General features: G+C 41.7%; 1 protein-coding gene across 3 annotated transcripts in view; it reads right to left on the bottom strand.

The window, feature by feature from the left end:
• The window catches only part of SLC4A4 (solute carrier family 4 member 4), a 309,463-nt gene that overhangs the window by 202,994 nt on the left and 85,898 nt on the right, over positions 1-20,571 (bottom strand). The window lies entirely within an intron of this gene.

Raw genomic sequence — 20,571 nt, 5'->3', positions numbered from 1 at the left:
TGGCCACTGCCATCGCGATGTCGCTCCTGGCATCGCCAATTGTGTATGCACTTGCCAATGACGGGTCCCCCGCCGGGTCTCGTCGCCCAACACGTCAGCTGGGTACACATCGTTAAATGTGTACCCAGCTTAAGCTGTAAATCAGCTGTTTGAAAAGATAACATGCTATTGAGTGTAATGACTTTTAGCTAAAATAAATGAGAATTAGAAAACAATGAGCATGAAATACGATCATCTGGAATAGCTCCAAACCGTTTCAGCTGAGCTATTTGCAGCAAATTGTTCTCATGAGAAAGCATTATTGTATAGTAGATAGGAAGTGTGCTGGCACACAGTAGCAAAATAAGAAGTGTTGATTGTTTCCTGAGAGTCATGGGGAGAGGCAGGACACAAACTGACCTCTAGCTATGAAGTGATACACTCACATGTAGGTCCCCACTTTCAGGGATTTGTCTGTTTTTATTCAATTGGTTAACAGGGAAAAGGCCACTGTGTAATTTTTTTAAAAACAAAATCCCACAGCACTGAACAGTGTCTCTGGCTTAAAAAATAGGTCCCTAATCCAGCTCCCAATGGGTGGTATGGTTTTTGGAAAGGAATTCTGTGACATCAGAGCATCCACAATTAGTAACGTATGAAGCGGCTTGATATGCCCCCTTTTCTCTGGTACAGTAAAACCTATGAAAAATAAGTGCTGCAATAACAAAATGGCTAGCAACACTTTTAGGCACCTGATGAGAGAAATAATGAAAACATCTTATTTGTAGTGTCAGTGTGGATTGTAGGGAGAAGTGATGTACAAGGATCTAGGATTCCCATAATTCATCTCAACTACTCAAGTTAAACAGAACAAAACCAACCAAAATAGACGATCACCTACAATTGTGATATGAGGTTAAGTTGGGGAATGATTTTATTTTGATTTATGGTCTTTCATATGTGTACTTAAACATTATCATGAAGTATTTACTACTAGCTGATGTGCCCAGTTTCACTAGGGTAGACCTTAGATATTTACTGTTTCCATTTCAATCTAATCACTCCAGTAACACATTAATCCTTCACCTCTATAGTAAAGCATTCTCTCCCTCACTGCTATAGTAACACATTACCCTTCCTCACCTGTCTACTAACACATTCCACTCCCTCACCTCTGTAGTAACACATTTCCCTCCCTCGTTCGTGTTGTAACATTCACCTCCCTCACCTGTGCAGAAACACTATCCCTCAATCACACCTGTAGTAACACTTTGTCCTCATTCACCCCTGAAGTAACACATTTCCCTTCCTCACCTCTATAGTAACACATTCCCCTCTCACTGCTGTTGTAACACATTTTCCTCCTTCACCTGTGCAGTAACACATTATCGCTCTCATCTGTACTAACATATTACCCTCCCCCACATGTGGCCTAAGAGCTATTGAGAAATCTGTGAAGATATATTTTTCCTTTTTGCAGTGTTGTCTGCCTCATAAGCTACGTCAGGATCAAACGGCTATTGGCAGCTCCAGAGGTGTTGCTGCAGTGCAGTCCAAAATTCAAATAGGGGAGCCACACCAACTGCCAGTGATGTTTGGCAGCATTTGGGGTAGTATTTGGCTGTGGTTCCCCTATTTGAATAGTGAACTGTGCTGCAGCCACAATTAGTCAGTGAGTCAGGACATTGCACAGGTGGAGGAAACATTTTACCCCTTTTCACCCTCTTAGGAGTCAAATTTAGAAAATTCCCTGCTTAGTGGGTGCTTACATCATGTAAGGAATACTGTATACTCCCCGAATTTCATGCTTCTAGGTCCATGGTGTGGGCTTTGCGTTGATGAGTCCGTCAGTGATGTTTTTATATATATATAGACTAGCTGATGTACCTGGTTTCACCAGGGTAGACCTTAGATATTTATTGTTTTCATTTTCATCTCACCACTCCAGTAACATATTAATAATTTACCTCTACAGTAATGCATCCCCTCCCTCACTGCTTTACCTGTGTAGTAACATATTCCCCTCACTCACCTCTATAGTAACAAATTCCCCTCCCTCAGCTGTGTAGTAACACATTGTCTCCCTCACCTGTGTAGTACCACATCCCCCTCCCTCACCTGTGTAGTAACACATTCCCATACCTGTGCAGTAACACATTCCCTTCCCTCATCTGTATAGTAACACATCCCCCTCCATCAGCTCTACAGTAGTACATTCCCCTCCCTCATCTGTATAGTAACACATTCCCCTCCCTCACCTCTATAGTAACACATTCCCCTCTCACTGCTGTTGTAACACATTTTCCTCTCTCACCTCTGTAATAACACATTCCATTCCCTCACAATTAAAATAGGGAGCCACGCCAACTGCCAGTGATGTTTGGAAGCAGTTGGGGTGACAGTTGGTGTTTGACTATTCAATTGTGCTGCAGTGAAGATGAGTCAGTCAGGACACTGCACAGGGGAAGGAAATATTTTAGTCCTTTTCACCCCCTTAAGAGTCGAATTTAGAAAAATCCCTGCTTAGTGGGTACCTACATAATAGAAGGCATATACTCCCTGGATTTCATGTTTCTAGGTCCAGGTGTTTGGGCTGGGCATTGATGAGTCGGTCAGTAAGGACATTTGATTTTATATATATAAAATTAAGTATATGATAGTGTCTTTTAATCTAAATTAGATTAAAAGACTTGGGATTTCTGTGTATGCAGGTCTACTGTGCCTACAACAGCTTTGCAAAGCAGTCAGGTCTAACATGGTACTATCTATTCACATAGCCTGGATACAGAGGCTATGTTAAACACTTTCACTTAATTAGAAGTCACCCAGCTAATTTGTGAAGCACATTGACAAGTGACACGTTTCTGAGACTGAAGTGGAAAGGTTCCAACAAAATCTGCTATTATGGGCTGTTTGTTCTCTAAGCCTCCTGCAGCACAGTGTACTATAAATTATATATGCTACTACAGAACTCCATTATGATGAACCCAGCCTTAATGCTATAGGCAATTTTGGAATTGATCCAAAGTGAAGCAAATGCTTAGCAGAAACTATTTTTTTATGATTATTGTGTGCTATTTTTAAACATAGAGTGTATATACATTATACACAGTTTCAATTATAGTTTTAATGCTAACATGTAACCTGTTATGGATCCTTTAGTGTTTTAGATGTTTTTTTTATCTATTTAGATTAGTAGTTACTTGTTAGTTTACATTTATTTAGTGGGTTATATTTGGAATGTAGCAGAATATTGATTGTTGATGACTTGAAGTGTTATACATTTGGATCACATATTTATTTAAAGTGTTTTAAATTATATGGGAGTGATTTATGTTAACTTTCTGTAGTTTGCATTAATGATGGTAATTTATATTATAGTCTGTTACACTGTAATGTAATTGTTATTACGCTCCTTATTTCTCATTGCCAAGGTTTGGCTGTATAGTATGGGTCTGGGAACCCTGCACTTGTTATCCTTCTGCTGTAATGGGAATCAGCGCAGGGGTTTTCTGAGAGATATGGAGGGAATATTTTACGTTTTATGTCAGTGGAAAAGGGTATCCTAGGTCATCCGACTCGAGTCCCATTCACAGCATAGGGAGAGCCGCATTTCCTGGCACATTTGGTCAGAAGATTACAGAGATTGTCTGGTATTGTTTGCAACACATTAGGGCAGTGGTTCCCAAATTTTTTTGAATCACGACGCCCTGGAGTATCCGCATTGTTTACATGGCACCCCTAAGCCAAAAGTTTGTTATTGAGAAATTCAGATTTTTTCTTAGTAAAGTAGTAAAGTGAAGTAAATTGTGCTGACCTGTCATGCTTAGGTTCAGTTATGTGGTGGTGGACAGGTTTGTGCTTCTGTTTGTCCACATATTTACATTACATTGAACAAAATTAATGTGATTTGGTGCTGGACCACCAACCTGAGGCACCCCTGCAAGTGTCCCAAGGCACCCCAGGGTTCCACGGTGCACAGTTTGGGAACCACTGCATTAGGGTATTAGACCTCATAGTTATCCAACAGTGTGTGCCTATTGATGCCCAGGAAAATAAAATTGTAGATTGCTCCTTACAACAGGCCCACCTAGAACATACAGAGCTTTTGGGAGGGTCTACAGTAAGCCAAAAGGTAGCCAGTCTGAGCATCTAAATACTGACAATAGCAATGAGTGGGATTTGATAAATCAAACACACCTAAAAATATGTACATCAAACTTGTTATATAGAGCAGGGGACAGAATAGAGAATAGAGGTGAAGGGATAATGCGATCACAATTACAAGTTTAATGTAACCAGGTTAGAAAAACAACAACATATTTTTCTGAAATATTGTAACACTGGTATTTTCTTAACTTTTCAAATTGCAAAAGTAAGTGGGGCGATGCTGTTCACTACAGTTTAAGTGTCCAAGCACTGCAAGTTACTGAACGTGCATGTTTTCATTAAGGCTGGATCAAAGTCAACAAGCTTGCCACCCACCCCACCCTCATATTACTGTGGTGATTGTTAAAATATAAAGCCCCCACCCACTGCTTTATGCTGTATGATTTGGCTGACAAACTATTGCTTTTATTATTATATTCTTGGGAGTTTTATATTGTTCTTAAAAGCAAAAGATTATATTATTTTGCCTTCTGAACAGAGATGAGTAGTTCGGTTTTGACTCTAGTCTTTTCACTAAATTAGCGCAAGTGGTCCCGCACAGATATAAATGTGAATTTTAAATTTCTTATCCAGAGAAAATTATATTCTTAATGACCTAAAAACTCTTATGACTAGTATATATGTTTTCAATGTTTATATGTTTTCCTAATCAGTAATTGTTCCATAGAGGCGCTCCCGGAAATTCTTGTAACTAGACTATTTAATTAACAAGAAGAAAAAAGACAAGAAGAAGTATTCGATCCAGTGCACTTATTACGTCAAATTGATCAGTAATGTCTTATTCTCTGGAAAAATAATAAAAGTTAAATCTTTATTAGTTACTTTTTAAAATATTATGTTTGGATATTTGGGCGAAATATAGTATAAAATCAAAGTATAGTTTTCATAGAACAAATTTGTTTAGATATATAGAAATAGTGATTAATAATTCCTTCCCCGTCAGTCATATCACGTCACTTCTCTTGGTTGTGTACATCAGAGTAATAGTAATCAATATATTCAGTTCCTTTTTCAATTAGTGTCAGTCTGTGGTGACTTAAGCTTTTTATCGCTGAGCTTCCTCTGTGACAGTATTGCTATTTAAATGTTCTGATTTTCAAGGTGTGACACGAAAGTAATAAGTTTTACGCACTATGTATCTTCCTAATGGATACTTACCTTCAAAAGTACACATGAAACAGTAACAGATATCAAGTTTTTTTTCATACAGTAGAATGTGGAACTAGTGTATAGTTGATACAGTTGTAGTTTCTGTCTCAAATCGTGGCTTAACGAATATATGCTTTATATTATATCCACCTATGTGTCTATCCATATTTCCTGCTCCACATTCATATTGATCTCAATAATAGTAGGAGTTAGGGATTACCTATACATTTGTCTTCTTGCTCACTTAGCGATGATCATTTAAGGAGCAACAATTAGATGCCAAACTTAGGGGTCTATTTACTAAGTAGTGTTAGGAGACACAGTGAAAAGTGATAAGAAAGTGATAGGGTGCCAGCCAATCAGCTCCCAACTGTCTTTTTCAAACAGAGTCTGTGAGATGACAATTGGGAGCTGATTGGCTGGCACCTTATCACTTTTCACTCTGTCTCCTAACACTGCTTAGTAAATAGACCCCTAGGTAAAATAATTAATAATGTGTCAACCACTTGGTAACCGTTAGAAACCTGATACTTACTGTATATTTTCCCTGCTCCGTAGCTCTAAACTCACTGCCGCTTCTAGTGTCCTTTTTACATAATACTGTCCTTAGAGTTTCACTCCATTATTACTTGGTGTTCACATATTTGACCATTCACATAGTGTTCAATTATAGTTTGTACCACAAAAGGCAGAAAGCAGCCCACTGGCGAAACTCGCATCAGCGTTTCTGATGTAGACGCCGGTCACCGCACTATCATATGCGACACACAACCAAAGAAGTGACCTGATATGACCGACGTGGAAGGAATTTTGAATCGCTATTGTATATCTAAACACATTCGTTCTAAGAATACTATACTTTGATTTTATACTATATTTCGCCAAATATCCAAACATAATATTTGAATAAGTAACTAAAAAAGATTTCACTTTTATTATTTTTCCAGAGAACAAGACATTACTGATCAATTTGATCTAATAAGTGCACTGGATCAAATACATCTTCTTGTAATTAAATATTACCTATTAAAAAAAACATAAGAGAACAGGTGAAAACTCACTGACAAAACACAGATGCTAAATGCACAAACCATTAATATGACTGTAGCATGAGTGAAATCAAGGACAGCACATGCACCCTTGGCACTATAAGCACTAAGTTCTTCTCTTGGGAGTGTGGCACCAGGCTATGACATAATAGGCCAGTGCTTCCATTCTATTGCCAACATGGAGGAGCTGTAGCCAGCAGCATCACAGGTAAGAAGCTGATGGCTTCAGTATGTTAGGTACCTACTCAACAAGTGATTTCTAAAATGGGCAATTACACCTCCTGGGGAAGCTGGACTACCCTAGGTGGGCACTAAGAGACTGGGGTGTGCTGGAGGGATAAGCAGGAGAATGCAAATATGCAGGGTGGGGCTGTGCAGTCTATGGCTGAAGTGCTGGCCCCTGTATTCCCTCTGGTGTCCACTGTGTCTGACAGGCTGTGGCAAGAAATCCCTCTTCCTCTTCAAGAGTCTCACTAAGTGCAGACAACCCAGAAGTATAGAGAGGAGAACTAATATGTCATCTATTATACGGATTAGTGTATGTCAGTATACTTAAGTATGGACAGACAGGGTGCTTATACCTATGTGAGGTGAGGGTGGCAGTAAGAAGGGGGAAGAGACTACACAAGGGGAGATGTGTGTGACAGTATTGCAGCCAAGCTGAATAGTAGTGAGAGAATGGAGATAGGTCTGGGTTAGGCAGTGTAGAAATATTGGACAGGGAGATAGGAGAAGGTGGCAGATGACAGTGGGTGTGTAAAGACATAATAGAGTGGTGTTTATGGTACAGCATAAGCAGCTATCTAATCCCACTCAGCTGCTAATAGTATTGTGAAGCTGCAGTTAGGCATACTGTAGTAATTGTGTTTCCATATACAAGAGAAATGAGCATAAACTGAATAGTATGGGGCTAATTCTGAGTTGCACGGATCTCTGTTTATGGAAGCAAATGGTAAGTTTTTGCATACAGCTCATGCGCAGATGCAAATGTATGCACTGTTATTCCTCTATTAATATCATAATTTGATACTGTTTTAGGCTATAAATTAAATAAAGACTTTAATCAAAATGTTTAATATTTTTATGAGCATTGAACTCAACGGGTGGGGGGGATGCTGGAAAAAAGTTATGGAACCAATGTGACAGCTGCACGAAAAAACGCCATACATTAAACAGTGTCATACACACTAACAAAGGAAGTGGACATTGGGCCGTATTCAATTAGGCTATGATAACTCGTTTTTGGCAAAACTTTTTCGCCGATGACATCATTTTCGCCGATTCCACTTATGCCCGTATTCAATTCCAGACACTTTTCGCAGATGCGGAAAGTCAAAGCATAGGAACCTCCGATAAGGTTTCACCTATGAACAGGTGTTGAAAAAAATGCAAAAATGGGATTTTGGGGTACAAATGAAAAAAAAAAAAAACACGCAGCACCCATGGGACAGTTCCCCTAAGGAAAACTGCATCAATTTTTTAAAAAAAAGACTTCAGGACAACCCAAAAAAGTACTTTCATATTGGGGACGAAAAAAAACAAAGTTGGGGGACAAACTTAAAAACTAGCGAAATAGACTCCAGGGGGGTCCCCAAGTATGCCCCAGGTCTTTTTTTGATTGCAGGTGTTTGCGGCAGGTAGATTTTTCACGTTTTTTAAAACTTCACATTGGCAACTTCAAAATATGCTAGTACCCATTTTCATGTGCCCCAAATTTGATTGGACTAGTTATTTTCCAAAAAACCCTCCAAAATGTTATTCTTCACCACTTCTGTAAAAACGCTATATTGCTCCGATTGAGACCATTTAAAAACCCCAAATACTTTCAGCAGGGCTATTCGGGGGTATCCAGAGTGATCCCCCATATCAGAGCATTTTTTGGGGGGTGTCAGGCTGATTTCCCCAAAAATGACAGAACTTTTCACTGATTTCAGTTTCGTTAGGTCCCGTTTTCGCCGATGTGGAATTGAATACGGGGATAAGCGGGTACCAGCGAGATACTTTTTTGCACCCAAAACCTCCGATGACGGTGAATAGTCCGGCAACTGACTTTTCACTTCTAATTGAATACGGCCCCTTGTGGAAAAGAAAAAACTGATAATGTCATTGGGGAGGGGTGATCTATCAAAACATCTAAGGAGGACGAGTTGAGAAGTTGCCCTAGCTTGCTCACAAACAAATATATACAGGGCAATGCAGACATACAAGCAGGTTTTCATCTTCAGTTTGTAGTAGGTAGAATTTTGATAATTACAGGGTAAGCTTTGGAGTGACAATGCATGAATTATGGTATGGTAGTGGCCGTAGTGCACCCATGGATTATGGTATGGTAACGGCCATAGTGCACCTGTGGATTATGGTTTTGTAGCGGGCATACAGTAGAATCATGTTATGTAGTGGACACAGCCCACATATGAATTATACTATGGTACGGTAATGGCATTATTGCAGCCATGGATTATAGTATAATAGTGGCCATAATGCACACATGGATTGTGGTATGGTAGTGGCCATAATGCACACATGGATTATGGTATTGAACATAGCGCACCCATGTATTATGTTATATAGCGGCTATAGTGCACCCATGGATTATAGTAAATTGGGATAATGGCCATAGCGCAAACATGGATTATGGTATGGTAGCGGCCATAACTCACCCATGGATTATGGTATGGTAGCAGTCAAAGCGCACCCATGGATTATGGTATGGTAGTGGTTATAGTGCACCCATGGATTATGGTATGGTAGCGGCCAAAGCGCCTCCATGGATTATGGTATGGTTGCAGCCATAGTGCACCCATGGATTATGGTATGGTAGTGGTCATAGTGCACCCATGGATTATAGTATGGTGGTGGCCATAGCACACCCATGGATTATGGTATGGTAGCAGCCATAGCACACCCATGGATTATGGTATGGTAGCAGCCATAGCACACCCATGGATTATGGTATGGTAGCAGCCATAGCACACCTATGGATTATGGTATGGTAGGGCACTCATGGCTTGGTAAAGGAAATGCTTCTCCATACATCATAAAGGTCAGTCTTGTTGGCAATGTCCTATTAGGGTTGATCATCAAAGGGCTCCACCATCAGTGATCATTGGTTTTGAACCATCAGGTAGGATGCCTGTGTCTATGCAAAGTTGGAGCATGTGCATACCAGACTGGTATTCACTATCATACTCAGCCATCAATATTTTACCTTCGGTGGCTGGCCATCGATGGTGAAATCACTCACCATTGTCCTCAGACCATTGATGGTTGCAAACCCTATGTCCAATGTGTGAATCCTTCAATAAGTAGAGAATTTTTGTTACACAGGAGACTAATCTATCACTCTACCCTTAACCTAGAGTGACTATATTACCCTCCCTTTGAGATCATTTAAGTATAAAGTAAAATGGATAATCTGTAATATCTGCACATCATAAACATGTCTCGTTTCACCAAAAGGAAGACGCAAACAGCCTGCTATAGCTAAATGTCACTGACTTGAAGGGCCTTAGTTGCTACCATGTCGGGAGCTAACATAAGTCAGCATTTTTGTATACATGTAAATTATACTAGTTAGCTGCTAATACAGTGACTATTCTATCATTATTATATGAGCACTTGTACACCAGGAAGCAGTTCTTGCCTTTCATGTCTTGGCTTTAGATCTCTGAGTATTATGTTTCATAATATAGCTACTGTTTTCTCAATCTTTTGAAATGAAACAAGTGCATGAGAGAGTTGCTTAAATAACTATTAGAGCACTTAATTCCAGTATAACATTTCTGACACCAGCAATAGGATTAGACTCTGCCAAGATTATTTGTAAATAAATACAGATACCAATGCTGTCACTCAGTTAATTGTTTGTGTTGCTTTATTTTTATATTTATTTACACCTTGCAGTAATTATTTGTAACAAACTTTTTCTGATATTACTTGAGTTACAACCAAAAAGTGTGCAATAATATAGTTATACTGTGTAATCACTGACTACTAATTGGATATCCCCCAAAGAATTAAGGTAAGGCAATGCACATATATGTATTTATAAAATCCTCTTGTGTAGTGCTGCAGCTTTTACTACTATACCTCTCTCTTTAGGCAGAGCACGGAAAGCTGCTCATGCAGCCATTTTTTTCTGGGGCTCCTTTGATCCTCTTACAGTCTCACCTGAAACCCCTGGGGTGGGGGCCGGAGGAGGGACCTGAGTGCCAATCACAACCCTCCACCTCCCAATCAACTTCAATGAAAAATATGTATCTATTTACATCTGTAATACAAGCCGACATGGGGAGGGGCATTTTAGTAAAATATTTTTTATTGGTGATAATCTATACAATAAGAGCAATCATTTATGTGTTTATGTACTGGTATGTGCTTATATATGAACTTATGTTATATGGACAATGCTCTTTTACTTTCAAAGTTATTGTCATTACACCTGTGTGTGCAAGGCAAACTACAGACATTAGATGTACCAGCCTGTGCATCTTTGAAAATCTGGCCAATATACAATCACAATAGCCTGTGCGCTAAGTTACTCACTGTCTAGAAAAACATTCTTTATGGTCATTTGAAATAACCACCCAACAACCAAAACAGTACACCTAAGGGAGGCCACATTCACAGTAGATACAGCCTTTCATTAATTATCAAATAATAGCATCATCACACGGTTATTCTCCATGTTGCAACATAATTCCTCACCCCTATAAGCTTACATTTGCCTGGGCATTGCAGGCAGTCCTAGTGCAGGGTTCCTCCCAAACCACTCACAATGTACCAGGAACTGTGAGTTTACAATCAGTGATACATGAACGCAATAAAAGCACCAAATTCTTCATAAAGAAGCTCTACTGTGCTACTAGCCTATCACATAAAATTTATCAAGGCATATTACTTGATTTGCAAGAGTACTACATGAGAATGATCTACATTCTTTAAATATATATATATATAGATAGATAGATAGATAGATAGATAGATAGATAGATATAGATATACAGATATAGATATACAGATATATATATATATATATAGATATATATATATATATATAGTTATTAAATAGGATACCATGGTAATGTAATATGGTTACTTACATTCCCTTAGTAACTACGTCAGAATACTAACTTACCAATGATGTATTTCAAAAATGAAAGTTTCTAAGCATTAAGCTTTTTCAGAAAGGTGGCCAGTAGATGTAGATGATATCTCCTATCTGACATCTGAGAACAAAGACTTTGTGGTTGGACAGTGCCAGTTACTAAAACATAGTAACTCCAAAGATTATCGATGTTGCAACATGAATAGCCTTACTGACAGGTGTCTTAGTGCACAAATGTTTAGCTTGCAGTAGCAAGTTATTTAGGATATATATATATATATGTGTAAAGCTAGAGTATGAAAATTAAGCAAAGTGCTAGATAGATCATGGCAGAATATAATGTTGTGCCTGTGGTATTTTAATGAATTTGTGGGCAGTAATGCCCGACAACAGTGGTTCCCAAACTTTTTTGAATTACGGCACCCTAGACTAACAGCATTGTTTTCACAGCACCCCTAAGCCAAAAGTTTGTTATTTAAAAATTCAGAAAAATGTAGTTAAGTAGTACAGTGTAGTACAATGTGCTTACCAGTCATCCTTAGGCTCAGTTATGTGGTGGTGGACAGGGTTGCACTTCTATCCACATATCTACATTACATTGACCATAAATAATTTTATTTGGTGCTGGACCACCAACCTGAGACTCCCCTGCAAGTGTCCTGAGGCACACCAGGGTGCCACGGCGCACAGTTTGGGAACCACTGCCCTACAAACAACCCTCGTTGGGCAACAAAAATTTTTTACAAACCTGTAGTAACCAGACATTTGCTGTAATTGTCTTAAGGCCCCCATACAGCAGCGACTGATTGTCGCAATTCTCCAATCCCCAGATGCCGGGGACATGTTGGATTTCACTGATTTGCAGATCATGATCAAAATATGATTGGGATTTGCAAATCAGTGACTTTTAACATGTAGAATTTCACTGATCCTCTGACGTATTGGCGAACATCGATGGCTGCCTGTTAGCATTTCCAACCAACGGATAGGCGTTACTGATCCATTGGAGGATCAGGAAATCTGTCATTAGATGCATGGGGCCCTTTACACTAGCTGCATTTACTCGCGACCGTGACTAATACGCGCCTAATGCTGCCCATCCACTAGGTGATTTTGACAGGCAATTGCACGATAACGACGTCGTTATCATGCAATTGCTTGCAAATCGTCCAGTAAAATGTTAAAAACGACCAGCGATCGCGTGCCCGCTGGTCGTTTTTAACATCTATCATCGCCCGAACATAATGGTCAACATGACGACCTGGTTGTCATGTTCGGCGATGATTGATCTGCATACACTGAACGTCTGAACGTTCAGTGTATGCACTTCACCCCTAGGGGGACGACGGCACGATTATGATGTCGTAATCGTGCCATCGTCCCTGTATCTTGTAGTGGATGGGCAGCTTAATTGAATTGACCCCTAGTGTTATGATGTCTACTTTTAATATTTATAAGAACAGTGAATGTGTCTCTATCGCTACTGCAAATCTCTCACATGAACATGGTTTTGGAAACAAAACAACCAATACGTGCATTAATTATGTCCACAAAGACCGGCAAAAAAGTTATCACATGGCTTCAACTAATCATTGGGCCTAATTTAATCGCAGTGTCTCACAACGAAATCCTAGGGGTTAATTTAGTAAAAATGTTGAAAACCACTAAAAAATATTATTTATATCAATATTCATGCCATGACTTACTGGACTGTCCTTGTGAGGAGATAGCTCGCCTCAGTAACCGCTTTCACAAATGCAAAAGATTTCTTTAATCAGCCATTTTACCATTGATGCAGTTTGTTAATACAGTAGGTATTCTTCACTAAAGAACATACACCCAAGAAAAAATATTTTATAAACATAAATATTTTTAGCATAGAAAACATGACAATTAAAACGTATTGGGAATACACCAACAATCTTTATAGATACTAGTTAGTGCCCCTTAATCGGAAATTGACTTTTGTTATGTAAAATTCCCGGCTGGGTGAAAATCTTAAATCGAATAAATTTTATATTGTTCTCTCACAACTCATCAGGATCAAAGTGAGAGAAGGTGGTAGGAGAGATTTCTCTATTGTCTGCTGATTTTAACACATGATATTTATACCATAGACCCTAAACGCTGCAAGTGTATATACCTGATACATATATTGATGATCAATAATCACCAGATACCGCATACATAAAATAGGCAGAAAAGCACCAGAGGAGGCATCGCAAAGGACAGGTCTTATCGGAGAGCGTTCCTTTGCAATATTCTAGGTACATACCATTGTAATGAACCCGCGGTATGTACCCGAAGACCGGTGGGATGTACCGCATCGCAGATGCCATGCTTAGTACATCCTGTCATGTGACCCTGATGAGTTCTAAGAGAACAACATAAGATTATTCCATTTAAGATTTTCAACCAGCCGGGAATTTGACATAACTAAAGCCAGTTTCCTACTAACAAGTATTTATAACCACTGTTGGTGTATTCCCAATGCATTTTAAATATGTCATGTTGTCTTTGCCAAGCATATTTATGTTTATAAAATGTTTCTTGGGCGTATGTTCTTTAGTGAAGAATACCTACTTTATTAACTTTCTCCAATTTTAATAGAGAAATATTAAAAGTTATATTTTATTATATATTTTTCATGTATATTCTGAAGTAGTGCCCCTGGAAAGGGTTCTTCCTTTTTGGTATTATTGCTACCTTTTTGCAATAATACTTTTTGAGTATTTGATTATATTGTCCACACAATGTCCTTATGTTTTTATTTTTTTTCTCACGCTAGCAACATAAAGACATTTCTTGTTGTGTGGACCACGGGCCTGATTCACAGATGTACGCAATGCCAATTTTTACGCAGATCGAGAGATTGTTTGCCATTGCGCATGCATGTCAGCCACACTGCGCACGCACAGCGATTGTTTTGCAATTATGCCTGCATAAAGAATCCATTTGCACAATGATTCACATTTCACACTGCCAGAAAATAATCCGGGTTATTGCACATGAATGCGCAGTAACCCGGGTTACTGTGCAGTGTGAAAGGGCCCAGTTGAAATAACCCGGGTCAAGCGATCCTGCATTTCAAATCTGGTAATGTGCAGGGCTGAACATGCGTCAACCCGGCTCGCGGCGCAGTGTGATCGGGTAACCCGGGTCGAGGCGACCTGGCCCCCGTTCACTGCATAGGAAGAGCTGGCGCTTGGAGATGATCTCATCTCCAAGTGCCGTCTCAGCAGCGATAGTGGTGATGTCATCGACCCAGCATTATTTCCAGGTCAGGCCGCCAGTCTGAAAGGGATCTCAGCCGGGTCGCACCGGGATGGACGCGTGTACAAATCCCGGGTGCGACACAGTATTTGCGATGTGAAAGGGATAGGATTGACAGGTAGTCAGCATTTGGGGGTGGTAAGAAAAACTCAGACGTGTCTGACCATTTAAACGCTTTTTTATGGGCGGCATAAATTAGCTATTGCGATCTCTTACGCAGCATGAGAGTCCTCTGCGTGACAGTGGTCAGACTTGCCACATAAGCTGCATGGCTGCCGGATCTGCATCAATGTTACCAATGTTTACGCTGTTGTATGTCGTTGGACGGATATGAGAAGGCAGAGGTGGGTGTCCCTATACTCGGGTAAGCTTTGGAATCATTAGCATATTTTTGCATTCCGTGCAAAATCGCAGATGCGATTGCATTTAAGTACATCTCTGAATCAGGCCCAATATGCATAGAGCAAACAGTATGCTATTTATACGGAATTGGTATGTTATACCGCCGGACGTCAGCCCGACGAATGAAATACAGATGCCGGGAGGCCGGCAAATGGAGATTCCGACAGGGTAAGTATCAAACCCTAACCTCCCACCCTAGTGCCTAACCCTAACCTCCCCGCAGGGGTGCCTAAACCTAACCCCCCCTCCCCGCACCCTATACCTATCCCTCCCGAGGGGGTTGCCTACCCTAACCTCCCCCCGGGGGTGCTGCCTGTCCCTAACCCCCGTTCCCCTAGCCTAACCCTAAATCCCCCCCGGAGACCCTAACCCTGGGTCTCCGGGGGGGGTCAGATGTTGCTAGTATATTACTAATGAGGGGATCACTATTTAACTTGCTTTTATAACAGACCATTCCTTGTAGCAAGACTGCTTACAAACCTGAGGTCATAGACTCCAAGAGAACTGCTATTTAACAATTTCTGATTATTCTTTTCTTGTTTAAGAGACACTCTGGAATTACACTGACAATCATGTTGTCCATAGTGATTCTTGTTAGAGGCCACACAGCTCTCTTCCCTCAGATTCTACACCCAGCAATAAGCCAGAGCATTTCATTTGGAACAATGGGGCGGATACAGCCCTTTAAAGCTTTTTCCCAGAATGGGAATTACATTAACTGGTGAATTAAATAATGAATTAAAACATAAGCCTGTAGTCATAAAAGCTCATTGTATAAAAACTAACAAATGGATCCTGGTCTTTAATATGGGATGTAGTTAATTTGCCGGCGTTCAGGATGTTGGCCGACGAAATCTTGATGCCTGAATCTCAAACCATGTCTAAAGACCACTGCCGGAATCCAGACGTCAGACGTGGCATGAGATCCGGCATCCCGAACGATGATAACGACGAGGGTTAAGCACAAGGGGGGGGGGGGGGTAAGGTTCAGGCACCACGGAAGTGGGGGGTTAGGGTTAGGCACCACCTGGGGGGGTAGGGTTAGGCACTAACAGAGAGGGCTAGGGTACGTGGGGGGGGTTAGGTTTAGGCACCACAGGGGGGGTTAGGGTTAGGCACCAGGGGGGGGCAAGGTTTAGGCACCACGAATGGAGGGGGTTAAGGTTAGGCACCACCTGGGGGGGTTCAGGTTAGGCACTAACAGGGAGGGCTAGAGTGTGGGGGGAAGGGTTAGGAGGTGCAGGGGGAGAGTTAGTGTACTTACGGGGCCCCCATCTGCATGCTAACGATCGGAATGCTGCTGTCTGTCTTTTGACCGGCGGCATCCTGACCGCTGGTATGCCATATCACACCTTTTAATATTGCATATTTTAATGGCAAGCAACCTGTGCAAATGTATTGACAGCATATGCGTACCCTAGTGTGAGGAATGATTATTTCCAAGTCTCCATCTGTAAGTGCGCCTGGAAATCATTCCTTCTAATGCTAGTGAACCTTCCACAATCCCCATGCAAGTCACATGACACTGTCATTGAGTAATCTAGATGTAGTCTCTAAATACTGAAATACAATCATTTCCATTACAATAATGCTAGATGTTCCACAAATTGTAAATTTAATCTAATGCAATTATTCTGCGTGGGCAGCATTATATTATATACTTCCTAATTTTAGCTGATTGTACACATAATTCATGTGCAGCAGTATTACAGGAACTGCCTAACATATTATTGTCACGCCCATGTGGAAAATATTTATTTAACCATCCCTGCCAGTGACCTACAAAGCACTGCACTGCTTTTCCAGAGCTTGCAGAAAGGATGACATGGCTGTTACCCAGAGATTTACACTGGGTTTCCCAAAGCTTACGGTAGGAGGACTGGCACTGAGCCAGCAAAAGTCAGCAAACATTTGCCAACCTGTAGAGTCATATATAGAGGAACAACATGGGGGCTTGTTCATAGTAAATAGGCAGACTCGTCAATGAAACACATTTTAGCAAATACACATTTTCTTATATGCTCAACAATTACTTTATGTTAATGGAGTGTCTAGGTGTTCTACTGTACTTATAAGGAAACGTGCGCTCTAATCCAATAAAAGGTATGATTTAACTAGCTGGGACCAAGGTATAGTTTGTGTTTTGGAAAATCAGTCAGTATATCTTAGTTATGTTCAGGGGCATAACTAAACCTAGGGGGGACCCATAGCAAAATTTTCATGGGCCCCCTAGCTCCCCGGGCCCCCCTCGGTCCATGACCAACCCTCTGCACTCCCCCCCCGACCCCCTCCCGCACTGCATCACTCTCCTGTCCTCACCTTACGGTCGCTCTGCGCAGGGCAGGTACACCTCCTCTCCCAGTCAGCTCTATCTCTCCTCACTGACTGATGCTGGAAGGAGGTGGCCACAGCTCCTCCCAGTATCAGTCAATGAGGATATCTGGAGGCGGAGCCGACCAGGGGGACATGACCACGGAGGGGGAGGACGCGAACACGGAGGGGGGGTGTGTGACCACGGAGCAGGTAAGTCGAGGAGACGGAAGTGAGGAGGGTGCAAGGGGGGCCGCGGACCGAGGCCTGGCACCGTAGGTGCAGGGGAGGGTCGGTCCGGGACCCATAGCAGCCGGATCCCCAACACCTACTGGGTAGTTACACCACTGGTTATATTTCAATGTCTTATCCATCAAATTCATAATCCTGTAGGATTTCGTTTACAGACCATAATATTATGCTGGTCACACATGGGGTGGGATGCAGCAATGCGGTTTTTGCGGTCAAACCTCTAAAATTGATGTATTCAGAGGTATGTCCATTTACCGCATATGTACCAAGCTCTGGAATGTGATACATTTCAGGGCTTGGATGTGGTGGGCAGCGCCACCTTTAGATGTTGTTGTCCAAAATAGAAGCCTTTTGGCTCCCCCTGAGAGGGATCCAATCGGATCCCTCCCAGCATCACTCGACGCATGCACAGAAGGACTTCTGGGTCCTTAACTTGGAAGTACTTCTACCGCAAAGGACAGCTCTTACCGAGACAGCTGTCAGTTGTGATTTTTTCAAGCATACAGTGTTAATAAACACTGTTTTTAATGAGCATAAGCTGCTTATGCATCTTATTCGCATCGCTTTGCAAATAAGACACATTTGAAGGGAAAACGTTGCACGAAAAGATGATCTGCGATACCGAGTCGCACGGCGAGGGTTGCATAAAAATCTGATTTATTTGTTTTAAATCGGATTTATTTGAGTTAAATGAGATTTTTTTGGACTTAAATATTTTTTAAGTAAACTGTTTAATTTTAGATATTTAAACCTTGTTTTAGTAATAAATGAACAATTTTTGAAATGAGAACAGTAACAAAATGAACACAGTAATAGAATAAATTAGGGGTGAGCGGGTTCGGATTTCTGAAATCCGAACCCCCCCGAGCCCCCCCGATCCGAGGCCGATCCGAGTCAGGCTCGACTTTTCCCGCCTGACTCGGATCTGAAATCGAGGCAAAACGTCATCATCCCGCCTTCCGGGTCTTGCGGGTTTTGGATGCTATATAAGGTATCCGCGTCGGCACCATTTTCTCACTCGGCTGTGGACAGTGAAGAGGGAGGGTGGGAGTTAGGGCTGGCTGGGCTGTGTAGTGTAGTGTATTGTAGTGCAGTGTAGTGTTGTGCTGTGCTGCTGTTGTCCATAAGGGCTGTGTCCACTCCTCCAAAGTCCGTAGGAGCTGGCTGTGTTGTGCTGTGCTGCTGTTGTCCATAGGGGCTGTGTCCACTCCTCCAAAGGCCATAGGGGCTGGCTGTGTTGTGCTGTGCTGCTGTTGTCCATAGGGGCTGTGTCCACTCCTCCAAAGTCCATAGGGGCTGGCTGTGTTGTGCTGTGCTGCTGTTGTCCATAGGGGCTGTGTCCACTCCAAAGTCCTGTGCAGAGTCCCAGTCCTAAAGGGGTGCTGTAGTGTTGTCCATCAGGGGTGCTCCCCCCAAGTGTAAAAAAAAAAAAATATATTTTCTGTGTTTGTGAATTGTGTGCACAGTAGCCGCACGTGCATCTACAAAGTAGTGCCAAGCGTGCACTTGTGTCATAAGTAAAGGGCCGGCTGGCTTGTCCGTTAAAGGGTGCTGTAACCTCCAAAGGGCACTCCAAACAAAATAAAAAAAAAATTTCTGTGTTTGTGAATTGTGTGCACTGTGGCTGCACGTGCATCAACAAAGTAGTGCCAAGCGTGCGCCTGTGTCCCATAAATAAAAGGCCGGCTGGATTGACCGCTAAAGGGTGCTGTAACCCCCAAAGGGCACTCCAAACAAAATAAAAAAAAAATTTCTGTGTTTGTGAATTGTGTGCACTGTGGCTGCACGTGCATCAACAAAGGAGCAGCGCCAAGCGTGCGCCTGTGTCCCATAAGTAAAGGGCCGGCTGGCTCATTTCTTAAAGGGTGGTGTAACCCACAAAGTGCACTACTCTCCAGCAAAAATAAAAAAATATTTTCTGTGTTTGTGTGCGCCTTAGCCGCACGTATATATCAATAGAACATAAATGGAGGACCAAACTTTCTCCGATAAAAATAAAATATGGAAAGATCAAGAACCACTTCCTCCTAGTGCTGTTGCTGCTGCTGAGAGTTGTTCATCATCCCAGAGAGGAAGTAGGAACACCACTACTTTTACTAAACAATTGACCCTCCAACAGTCCCTAGCAAGGAGGATGAAGTACGACAGCAGTCATCCTGAAGCAAAACATATAACTGAGGCCTTGACTGCTATGTTGGTGTTAGACGTGCGTCCGGTATCCGCCATTAGTGCAGTGGGATTTAGACAATTGATGGAGGTAGTGTGTCCCTGGTTCCAAATCCCGTCTAGATTCCACCTGCATCCTCAAAGCAGCAGCGACAAGCGTGCGTCTGTCTGTTAAAGGGTGGTGTAACCCTCAAAGTGCGCTCCACAAACAATAAAAAATTCTTTTTTTCTGTCTTTGTGAATTGTGTGCACTGTAGCTGCACGTGCATCAACAAAGGAGCAGCGCCAAGCGTGCGCCTGTGTCCCATAAGTCTATTAAAGGGTGGTGTAACCCCCAAAGTGCTCCAAAAAATAAAAAACATTTTTTTTCTGTGTTTGTGACTTGTGTGCCATGTAGCCGCACGTGCATCAACACAGTAGCAGCCCCAAGCATGCGCCTGTGTCATAAGTCAAGGGCCGGTTTGGATGTCTGGTCCGGACTGAAGGACATGCCAACAATTTCTGACAAGTCTACTGTCACTGCATATGATACTGTCCTCAAAGCAGCAGCGACAAGCGTGCGTCTGTCTGTTAAAGGGTGGTGTTACCCCCAAAGTGCGCTCCAACAAAATAAAATAATCTTTTTTTCTGTGTTTGTGTGTGAAATGTATGCGCAGTAGCCGCACCTGCATCCTCAAAGCAGCAGCGACAAGCGTGCGTCTGTCTGTTAAAGGG

The sequence above is a fragment of the Taudactylus pleione genome, unplaced genomic scaffold (assembly GCF_031769625.1).
Source record: "Taudactylus pleione unplaced genomic scaffold, aTauple2 ptg000454l, whole genome shotgun sequence".
NCBI classification, from domain to species: Eukaryota; Metazoa; Chordata; class Amphibia; order Anura; family Myobatrachidae; genus Taudactylus; species Taudactylus pleione.
The sequence above is the reverse complement of the archived record's forward strand: the minus strand, read 5'-3'. Positions and strand labels throughout refer to the sequence as shown.